The following is a 12,055-nucleotide window of genomic DNA, read 5'->3' as shown; positions in this document are numbered from 1 at the left end:
TTATTTCCTGCGAAATTTAGCTTTGAGCGAAAGCAGGAAATGTGCTTGTACACGAAGACTGTCACCCCCGAATTGATTCGTCGAGTTTTAAAATTCGGCCGGAAGCACTGCTTCAAGCCTTAGGTCTTTTCAGCAGAATTAATAGCTTGCCTGGTCCCAAAAGCTGTCCGAGGCACTACTTCCGCCGAAGCTGGTGTGTCTTAAACAGCGCATAAATTTTGTGGCCAGGAGTAAAGGTGCGCGCAATTGCCTTGTTAGACCATCGCCAATCCTAGATAAATTTGTGAAGATCTGCGTGTGGTGGTTACTGGTAAACAAGGCTGTCTTGTGAGTATTAAAGGGATGTTTTCGATTAAAGGCCCTAAAAGCCATTAACAATTTAAATCTTTAACTGTAAATGTGACCTGAAAAAGGTTTTGCAGATGTAGGAGTGTTCACATGTTCAGGTAAATCAAGTTTCTTGGAATCTCCGTCTTGAAAAATTTTGTTAACGCAATTAGTATTAGGGGAGCTATTGCAAATCAAAGTACCGTATTTTCGCCCGCGGTGCATTTTCCTCTCGTCTCGTGCTTCTAGTTGCAGCGATTGAGCACTCTCATCGGATATTATTCATAATGCCTCGCTTCTCCTTGACGCCTGCAATTACATCCGGTTGCGCGCTTCTGGTACTGCGATAGTTCTGCACCGCAAGCATCAGATTGGGATAGGGCCGTGTGATTTCCCACGTTCCGTTTGCGCCGTTTTTTTAATTATCATTCTGCTTATGAATCCCCGCTCACGGCTGATAAAACGTGCGAAAGGAATGGGGGGGGGGGGGATTTTCTGCTTCCAACCCACTCCGAAAGAAAGCGCGAAAAGAGAACGACCATCACAAAGTCATCACGCAGATGTGGCGACAGCATGTGAAGGTACATATTACAGTCTAAAATTCGAGAACGAAAGACTACAGAATCGCTTCAAATTTCTTAGACTGAGCACGTACACGCGTTCCGAACCAACGTAGGTTTATGTATTTCTTAACAGGCTGCTCGTTTGCGCCAATGTCGAGCTTGGTCATGTAGTGGTGACGCCATGAACGCGCGTACACAGGCATCAGTGCAGCTCCATTTCATTATTCAGATCGGCTTTAAACATTAAAAACTGTAACAGAAGCACAGCCGGAGGGTTGCACGATACGGCGGAGGTCCTTTTTTTAGCGTTTGTTGTGCGTTCCAGCCCCCGTCTCCACCTGCATTTACGTAAACTTCTACGCGACCGTGCAACCCAGTGGAGGCCTTTTTGGAGTTTGCTTTTTTGTAAGTCAACTATGCAAGAATGGCGTGTCATTGTCTATGGGCAGAGGTCCAGAATCTGTGTAGTACAAAAGTTGCTCCGGTTTTTATAGACATTTTCTTGGATCATGCTGGCCATGCATTGCAACGCGACATGAAGGATTTAGCACAAGAAGATTTCAGATATGTCGATGACTACTTGATTTCTTGAGTGGAACAGGAGCTTACAAGAAAAATGGTCACATTTTGAAATCTTTCACAAAGCGTGCTTTCGGGATGACTTTTACGTACGAGTCGCTAAAAATAGACCAATTCACTTAATGGACCTCTCCTTAAAGTTTCCGCCACATGATGTATATTGGCTCTTTAGCCTGCGATAGGATAAGCCTTTGCTGACCTCTTTGTCCGCACACTCCAAGGTTTTAATATACCGAAATATTGTCAACTGCCTCCGGTCGGCCATCTTCATAACTTCTCTTCAACAGATACAGTCAAGTTTCGTTTCAGTACTTCTCCTGTGTTTTCCTCTGCTGGGTGCACCGTCATTTTTTTGCCATGTGAACACGAACCTTTTACCAACTAGCCCAATTTTCCACATTACAACAGTGGTCAAACTGGCGCAATTTTTCTGCACTGGAGTAATGCGTTTGACCCGATAAACTAATTTTGAAAAAGCGAAATATTGCGGCTTCTCAAGTTGTGTTCACATCGTTTTGAATTACCTTGCAATCAGGGACCCCTGGTCACAATAGATGGGAAAGAATACGGCTGTCTCGATGTTTCCTCGGTAGTTCCTCAAAGAAGAGGACTAAGACCAATGCTTTTCATTCTGTGTAAAATTATATCGCCACTGTAATTAGTCCTACTTTACAAACTCGGGGGTTGCCGAATAATGCAGTCTTGTTTCGTGATGGTTCATGCTAGGTGTCTGTCTAAACTATTTACCAATATTACTGACATACTTAAACGGTGAAATAAACGGGGCATGGTTTTACGCGCACAAAAAAGTTGCATCTTTGCATAATAAAAAAACGTGTTGTTGTAATATCAACAAAGACTAGGATCATCACGATTGAACCCGTTATAAATACCTTTCAGCGTTTTGGAAGAGGCATTCCTTAGTAGGGAAACTAAAAAAAATCCCCGGCTGACGCGAAACACCCGAGTTTCTTTGTTTCTGAAAGGCCTGACCTTTAGCACGCCTCAAATCGATTCTGACCCCTGGATATCAGTAGACGTGAAAGAGTTAAAAAAACGGTTACGTTATTCTAAATAGTGACGCAGAGAATTTCCCTGAAACTTAATGTTCACTAACAATATCTGGCGTATTGGCATGTACGGATGAAATGACGTGGCCTTTTCGCACTCCCAATAGGTAACTGACAATCGCGTCGCAGCTGCGGCTGCGCAGGATGGAACACCAAAACCTTAGCCCATTTGTGGCCCAGCCAATACCCAATGGTGGACAAAAGGCCCACGGAGCAGACGACCGACTGTTGAAGAAAGTCTAATGATGTGGTCATTACGTGCTAAATAAAAAAAGGGTACGCTTAAAGTGGCTCGCGCAAAGGTGGGCAATTGTGAGTCGTACCTTTGCCACCGAATCCAGGACATCCTAAATAGATTGAAGAGAATGTGCGTTTCCCCCGGTGTTAACACGACCTTTTTATGTTGCACACTGTTACGCTCTCTGTTTAAAAATGTAAGATTGCCATCTACTGACAGCATGGTCGGTAAACTGCCCCCTGTGTTCCAATTCACAGACGAAAATCACTGGCTTGTAAGGTGAAGCTGGATGTTGCCTTTTCCTTGGACATTTTGCAAACACTGACAAAGGATGTCTACGTCACGCTGCTTTCAATCCGATTTTTTCGGTTCGAGTTCCTCGATGATCTACGGTATGACATATCTGTCTTAATTATTCTCTGCAAATAACTTGATGGGCTTGCCGAAACACATTAGCCCAAAAAATATCATTTCCAACAATGGTGGCTAATACAAACAGTGTGCATAGTTTCTCGGACCAGCCGCATGAGACATGAAAATTTTCAGCACTTAAACAGGGCGGAAAGAACGGGCAAATCAGTTTGGAGGAAGATAAATGTTAGAGATGTAACGCTGGGGTAATAATACAGATTACTTTGCGTCTGAGAAAAGACCACCTGCATACTTTTCAGTTTCTATACTAGGCAGGCGTTTAGAGTTGGCACTGGCACGGCTGAGGATTGTATAGTAGAGACTTACCAAGACCACTGTGGAAGATTCTTTCCCCTGCTCGTAGCTTACGTGCAGGGAAAGCTGTTTACCTGAGCCAGTAGGACTAGAGAGGTAACTCCAGGCAAGGCCTGAAACAGATTGGCAATGCGTAATCTTTAAATCGAAACGCGTGGCCATTAAAAAAACCAAACAGTCCCACACCGCTGCACAAGCGTTACTTGTATTTTGCGTATTGTAGTTTTTTGGCTTGTCAGCAGCAGCCACTCGCAATACGTTCTGTATGCTACTCCCCTGGCCACGCAGCTGGATTTCCTCCGTTCCCTTCCCACCCCTCACATCTTCCGCTCACCTCTTGATCCTCCCATTGAGAAAGAAATGGAGGGCTGTACTGTTTATAATCAAGTTTGCCGCGTTCGCACTGCTGACGTGATGTCTGTTGGAGCAGGGCGCGTCTTTTCTCTTTGTTTAGTTTTGTTCTGCTTAGAATAACACGAGCCCATGTTTTTGTACTTGCTCTTCGCTTCTCTGCGCACTGTCTCTTCGCACGTTTCTTCACATTAACTTCCTGGCCAACCCAAAGTTTATTATTAATTAAAAAAGAATGCTTGAACTTTGTGATATGTATTTTCATTTTGCCTCGCATATTCGTGAAGATTTCTTTTTATTCATTTTAACATACTGGAGCCCCTCTTGGGGGCTATAACAGGAGTGGGATACACGACACAAAGAGAACAATATACATTGAACAACTCAAAACAGTTCGCAAAAAAAAAGAAAATCAAAGAAAGTAATGGTGTAACATGGCATTCCAGCAGCGACACAGAAGACAGTACAAAAAGAACGTAGCGCCACAGTAAGCAATTACAGTAAAATGATCTAGTATGCGTATCCTAATACAAGTACACACACAAAAAAACAGTCCTACAAAGAAAATAAAAGAAACAGGAGAAAAGTTGTACATTTGGATGGCTTACATCGCTTGAATTTTGGTAAGAAATACACCCGAATCAAGGGAACGCTTGTGGCCACGAAAAAATACCACTGCTCAGTTGTTCGCGGAAAGGAGCTTCACCGTGCGGGGATGATAAGGGGGATTCTTAAGAGCGAAATTGCTTCTCGTCGGTGTCGGGTTAGCATAGGTCACATATTTGTTAGACAGGCGGCACAAGCCGTGAATGATGCCATGAAACAAGCTTAAGCATTCCCTTTCACGACGGGTAGATGGGATGTTTAGGTTTAGAGATACGAGGGCAGTGGACGGTGACAACGTACGGTGATACTGGCGATAAATAAACCGGATGGCTTTCTTTTGAACACCTGCAATTTTGTTAATATCGCCTTGTCGGTAAGGCTTCGACACGGTGCATGCGGAATTGAGCGTCGGTCTGATGAGTGTTCTATACATTAGTACTTTGGTGTCTTTTTTTAAGAGTGTTTGTACACATGTATTCGATGTGTGTTCACCAGGATAGGTTACTTGTTAAAATAACACCGACGGACTTCTATTCTAAAACTCTTTGAAGGCTTGCATCAGTGGATGAGTACGTGGAATTTGACTGCTAACGTTTGCGAGTAAAAAATATGGACACTGTTTTGCGTATGTACAGACATCTGGCGTGTTTTGCACGAGGAGCGAAACCTAGAAAGCTATGCATTAAGTTTATAATAACACTGCAGTAAGGTAACGCTGTCGTATAGCACGCAATCGTCCGCATAAAACGGGATTTGGATGTGATGTTATTAGGCAGATCATTAATGAAGAACCAAAATAGCAGTGGCCCAGAAACAGAGCCCTGGCCAACATTGGAAGTTATGCTAGATACACTGGATTCGGAAACAGTTAATGCCTCAGATTGTGCGCGATCGGAAACTTTCATATCCATTTTGAGAAAACAGGGTTGTTTAGTGTGGCATTTAGTTAGATATCAGCTTACTATGGGTCACCATGAAGAAAGCTTTGGAGAAATCAATCAAGATGGTGTTGACCTGTTCTCCGGAATCACGGGCAGAAGAAATGTCGAGTAGAAATTCTGATAGTTGCGTCACCGTACTAAATCCACGCCTCAATCCATGCTGAAAATTAGACAATAAGTTACCTTGTGCTATGGGCTGCATGATGTACTTATAAATAATGAGCTCCAGTATCGTAGCTGAATAGGAAGTTAGGGAGATACGTCTATAGTTGTTCATTGTATGCTTTTAAGCGGGTCTAAATAAGGGAATGACTTTAACCAAACTCGAAGAGCTATGGCACTACACCTGTTTCAAAAGGTTTTTCAATGATAACGTTAAAATAACGGGAAGTCCAAAAAGATATAACGGGCAAAAAACGCATTGAGAATACCATCAGGACCTCTGTATTTTTTAGTGTTTAGTTTATTATTAAGTTTAGAATGCCTTCTTTGCTTATACAAATGTCCAGTATTGATAAAGATGGGTTGGCACTACAAAATGAAGGCGTATCTAGGTCGTGAGTGAAATCTGACTGAAATAGGTTTTTGGAAGCTTCTGAGATTACCGCTAGATGATTAATTGCTTTGTTGTGGACGGAAAATGAAGCTTACGTGGCATCGCGGCGCAGTATTGATGACCAAAACTGGCTGGCCTACTGGATTGTAAGCTGTGGATTTCTACCCGAAAAAGGTTGTTAGCAGATTTAATTTTTCTGTGAAGTTATTCTTTCGCCAGAAGAAATCTGTTATCATCAGAGGTACTACGTGAGCTTGCCTGTCTCATCCTACTAACACGAAGTGAAAGATTCAAGATATCACGGTTCACCCAAAGAACATTCGTATTGTAACACGAAAGTGTTTTATGTCGGGAGACACTAAGATACCACGGGCGTCATATCCGTAACGGAAATGAAAACGCCAGAAAACGTTTCATTGACGTGGTAGCGCCCGGATTCGAGCCTCGAACTCTCTCTGCGTGGTTTACACACGGACACAGGGAAGAGGACTTGACACACACGGGCGCTCGTGTGTGTCAAGTACTCTTCCCTGTGTCCGTGTATAAACCGCGCTGTGTTCTCCTAATCATGTTAAACCAACACGCCCAGATAGCCACGTTCGAACTCTCTCACCGCCACGGGCGATACAGACCGCTCTGCCAACTAACGGCGCTGTGAACTCGAGCGTAAGTAGGTCTACGAACGCGCCAAATATCTTACCCTATGAGTTTGTTCATTCGGATGGTGCTATCCTGTAGGAGATGCGATGCGAAGTAGTGCATCACGACGCTAATAAGCGCGGACAGTTGACAGCTCGATACCGACGTCTTCGTGTACGTACGACGCGCATGAATTGAGGCACACTGCACCGCCTGCTAATTAGGGTGTAACGGCCCCGGGTGAAGAAAAATGTTTCAATAACCACCGCAGAAGGGCAACGACGCCGACTGGCGAATGTCGCGCTCGTGTCAGCTTCGATGGGACGAGACGTTCCGCCAGCGGGAAGCGGAACGCGTTCACGCATTTACGGTCCAAGGTACGATGCTGCCTCTCGCCTTCCACAAGCGGCGCTGGTCGCAACGCAACCATCTGCCGTACACGCCACGGAGAAGGACTGAAGTGGTCGCACCTTTGCCGAAACGACTCGCAGCAGGACGTCGCTCGCCAGGCACACCCCCAAGAAAGCTGTCGACCCGCGCATCATGCTCCTTTCGCTGCAGCAAACCGTGTGTTCACCAAAAGATTCGCTGACAACCCTTTCGGTTTCGTTCGCAGGGTTTTCAAGCGGCTGTGGTTTCAGTCGGATTTACGGAATGCTCCGACACGTGCTATACACTCCCTAACGTTGATGCGTCCAACAGTGTCATACCGACATAATATAAATAGCGCTGCGCGAGTTCATATCGATGCACAATAAACATTAAACGCTCATATGAAGCCGCATTTCGCTTTCATTTTTACCGATTCCTATGATAGACGTATCAATAACATTTTTTAACTGTTGGTCGGTCGCCGCGATCTTGGCTAATCTCCTTTAGAGGGTATGGTTGGCTTCGCGAACATGCGCAGGAGACTCTCAGTGGTCGTTGCGAGGCACGCACAGATGAGCGCTAGGCATTTTCTTGGTTTTGTTAACTTTCGGATGGTCGAAACGACGTCTGCGCTCACGTGCGCCCGCTGAGCAATTTCTTGGTATTTCACACTGCTGAGACAAAAAATTATTATTTGCTAAACAGCTTCGCTGTTAAATTTTAGGTGATCAAATATATAATTTTCGACGCTGTGGTTATAACAGGTTAGAGGTAAGCATAAACCAGAAGGTGTCGGCCGACAACATTACCTCATCTAGAAAATTATATCCCTCAGTACACCTCTCGCAATACCAAAGAATATATTATTAGAATATTTTGCACGGACTATGGAAACGAAATGGTGACATTTAGTCCTCTAACAATAATAAACGAACTCGCTAGACATCGCAACATAGATATATTATCCACATCTTTTAAGGACCTGCAAAAATGTTAGTGTAAACTTGACGGTTCATTGTACTGTCGCTTCGGGCATTCTTGTCTGTGTGCGAGTGTGTTTAGCATTACATACTATTACTTTTGTATCGATTGCCTCTTCTGATACTTCTTGTTTCTTCACTACAGATGCATCATATCATGTTCATATACATTGTGTATATGTCTTCTAGTGTTGTGCGTGGTCGAGATGCACCATGCAGTTATCCTTGTTCTTCAAACAATTTCAGTGCCGTTCTTTTGATCATTCTGTGTGCCAAGCATTGGCTCACAGGCTCTGTGAAGCCTTTACAGGCTTTTTGCTTGTACCCCAAACATCGTTAGATGTTGAATAAATGCCATTCAGCATCACCGTCTTCAAAGGTTACGCGTTCCCGGGCGTGCCATGTGCGGAACCCAATATATTGTCAGAATCACAAGGACAGCGGGTAAGAGATGATATAGCATAGTCAGATGTAATTTTCTCCTGGGAAAAAGTTCTTCCAATAGTGATTACGAATTCCTGAAGCTTGAGGCCCTGCATAAGCGAAGGAAATGATGTTTTCTACGCAACTCGCCACGCTGCTCATGGCTAAACCAAAATGTAAACGTGCCGGAATGAATTCGCAGTCTCGAAATGTGCTGGTGTATAGGGTCTTGCGCAGTTTTTTTAGCTTTCGGAGGTTAGCTCTTGTTTAGCTCTTGAGAAATGCATACCTTGTTTCAGGATAAGAGCGAACAAGGGCGGAAATTCCTGAAGGCAACGCACGTTCTTCGTGGAACTCTGCGGGGACAAGGCAAGCTAGTGCCTACAACTGCCGGGCGGTGTATGAAATAGAGGGAGATGACTCAGAGGGAGATAACATGAGGGAGAACATAAAGGGAGATGACGCATTTGTCTGGGCATTAGGCACGCGAGTAAGTATGTCCCCATTGAATGTCGCGTTTATAGGAGGAACTCTCTCCATCGGAAGCCATCAGAGAACTTTGCATGATAACAACTAAAGGAGAATGAGTTTAGGCTAAATGTGTGCATGGAAAGTAACTCTGGCAGTGTGAATCTGTTCACTCTCCACACTTAGGAAATCCGTGCCCATTATTAAGAGAAAGACGTTTAGAACTCGAAAATTTCTCCCATGCCACCTGAGTTAAAGCCAATGTCCAAAATGGACTCTAGCAAAGTCCAAAGCCAACGTCGAACCCTACACCACCAAAGTCCGAAACCCAAGTCCAACTCTGCTTAAAGGATGCATTATTCCATCATAATCATCAGCATCATCGCTAACCGCGAAGAGACTGCCCTGCCTAAATTTAAAATGATGCCTCTACTCAGGAGGACTTGCTGTCGGTGGTTGCAAGCAGCAAATTTCTTTTTGCTCCTGGTGAACGAATTTACGAGGGGAAAATTGTCGTAAGTTAACCAGTGTGACGCTGGAATCCATATGCTTTGATATGACCTCTAAAAATATTACAAAGACATAGTTATAGTCACGTAGTACAAACTTTCGAGAAATGAACTGCCCTAAAACAAGCAAGCCTATACCGCTCTGCTTCTTCACTTGTTGAAGCATGCAAAGAACTGACTCACCCTTAAATTCAGGTGTTCGGAAACGACGAATTTCTTTGTTTTCTCCAAATATAGCCTGCAAAAAAGTTTCATAAATCGGAACGAATTAGAATGATCTTTCAGAGAATAGTTGTATAAATTGCTAAGCTCTTCCAGGAGATAGAACATTTATGAACAAAATATTCGGCACGTGAAACGATAAGAGCATGGGGTCGTAAAAGGAACATTCTGCGCTTATGATGCGCAGCTTCTGCACTCGGCCGGAACAATTTTATGTAAATTTGAACGCCAGGCGACTTCTATCAAATTGCTGGTCCTTAGCAACTGTTCCGAGCTCCACTATTTCGAGCTCCACGAAGCAGAGAACAAGTTTTTTACAATTTAGTTTGCCTCAAGAATTGGGCGTACTACCTTAGCAAAAATAGTATGGTAGTTTCTTTGTGAAAGGGAGTTTCTCCAAAAAAGAGGAGACTGTGAGGTCCCATATTTGAGTACACAAAAGGAGTCTTTAGCGGAAAGAAGAAAATTGCAGTAAGGCATAGCATGGTTTGCCGACCAGCGCCACACCCGGAACCGTCTATTGCGCTGCATTTACACAAAAATAAAAAGTTGGCGGATGTAACAGAGTTAATCCTTATATTTTCGTAAATAGAGATAGTTGGCGGAACGCCATTTCGAAAAAAGAAGCAACACAAAACATAGAAAACGATAAATATGTCTGAATAGTGACGTAAGGAAACCGGAAATATGTATATTAAGAATTCTCCACAAAAAAGACAAGTAGAAAATGCAGAAAAGAACGTTGAAACTACGAATAACAATAGCGAAAACTAGCATGTTGTGTAACGTTCCGCATTTGCACAAAATTTATAATTGGTTGAGGAACACACTTATCATTCATTAGCACCATCATCAACAGCCCACTAGGTCAATAAAGGACGAAGGCCTGTCCCATCGAGCTCCAACCCCGCCTGTACCATGCCTCTCGAGTGCGTTGTTTTGTCACTATACACTTATCATTAAAATAGGATAAATAGAGATAATTAGTTGAACCAAATCTCGAAATTCTAAAAATCAAAGAAACAAAGAAGTAGAGGTTTTACAAAAACTAACAGACGAAATATAAAATATGCCTTTTTTGCATGTCCTCCAGAAAACGAAGACTAAACTGAAAAGGCCGCAAGAATACCGTTGAAAACACGAATAAAAACAAAAAATTATCAAATAGCGAAAACCTAGATTTATACAAAATGCGAATTGACAGAAGTAATACGTTTAGCCGCTGTAATACGGCAAATGAAGATAACCGATATAACGTAATTTAAAAAAAAACGAAACACAAGCGCACTACAATAAATAAAAAAGTTACAACAAATGAAATAACGAATTGATTGTATGAGTCCCAAATGTCTCCTCTAGAAACAAAGGCTGAACAATCAAATCCCGGAAAATAACGTTGCAAACACGAAAACAATTTGGAGAAGCGTGCACTCTCACTCAAGATTTTAAGGGGGAAGCTCGTGTGTCAGAGAGAGAGAGAGAGAGAGAGAGAGAGAGAGAGAGAGAGAGAGAGAGAGAGAGAGAGAGATAGTCTTTGATGAGACCGGTGAGGTTAGCCTGGCCAAGGCGCCTAGCTTGCTACACCAGATGTATAAAAAAATGAAATGAATGAACGGATGATGATAATGACTGTGGGGGCATTGCCGGACATATAGCTAAGTTTCAGTATCACTGTTTATTTGCATAGTTTCGGTGCTAATAATTGTCGTCATATGCACCGAAGACGTATTCTTCGTCCTCGTGACGAATGGTAAACGCAGACTCGTGCTCAGCATTGCAGACTTCGGCCAGCTCAACTGGTGAAGATTGCACTAAGTCGCGCAAGGCTTGAACCATGGCGAAGCTTCAGGAATTCTTTATACGTGAGCACTGAAGGACACATCACCACGCAATATTACGTTCTATATTGTTTATTTACATGTTCCGTCGTTCTTTTGTACTGTTGTGGTAGTATTTATCATAATATGTATCGATGTCCTATTTCCGATGCCAAGCACTACATGCGGTGTAGCGCCTGACGACACCGGTGAAGTTTCCTTTTTGCTGTTTTGCTGAAGCTACTGCGACAGTCGGAGACTCGGCAGTCGCCGCGATGTTTACCTTGGGTGGTGCGCGTTGGGCGAGGAACAGAATTATAGGCGAGTGGGAAGCGAAGGGAGGCATCAACTTCACAAATCTTGACGCAAGACTATTTGCAGCGAGAGGAGCAGATACCCGGGCAATTTTTTTAAAGGTACTATTTTACAGAAATCTTCGATGTACAAGCCACGTAAATTTTAAAATACTTATCATTGCTAAATGCATTTGAATGCTAAATAGATTTCGGCCATTATTGCCAACGAGATTGAGGCAGCAACTTAATTTTAGTACAGTACATTCCCGTGTACAATATTGTTTACTAGTAGGGGGGTTACATCGAAGTATTTTGTTGGAACGACTATGCATAATGCAGAAAAAATGTGCAGAGTATATTCAGAGTATATCT

At 43.2% G+C, this 12,055-nt stretch overlaps 1 long non-coding RNA gene across 2 annotated transcripts in view; it reads right to left on the bottom strand.

The window, feature by feature from the left end:
• The window catches only part of LOC144149180 (uncharacterized), a 45,069-nt gene that overhangs the window by 14,999 nt on the left and 18,015 nt on the right, over positions 1-12,055 (bottom strand). For both annotated transcript variants that reach the window (XR_013318222.1, XR_013318221.1), the window contains exons 3-4: positions 9,532-9,586; positions 3,516-3,616 (exon numbers count right to left, since the gene is read on the bottom strand). This is a non-coding gene — a long non-coding RNA (uncharacterized LOC144149180). The remainder of the gene's footprint in view (positions 1-3,515; positions 3,617-9,531; positions 9,587-12,055) is intronic.

Source organism: Haemaphysalis longicornis, unplaced genomic scaffold, assembly GCF_048455015.1.
Source record: "Haemaphysalis longicornis isolate Haplotype H1 unplaced genomic scaffold, Haemaphysalis longicornis Haplotype H1 scaffold_8, whole genome shotgun sequence".
Classification (NCBI taxonomy): Eukaryota; Metazoa; Arthropoda; class Arachnida; order Ixodida; family Ixodidae; genus Haemaphysalis; species Haemaphysalis longicornis.
The sequence above is the reverse complement of the archived record's forward strand: the minus strand, read 5'-3'. Positions and strand labels throughout refer to the sequence as shown.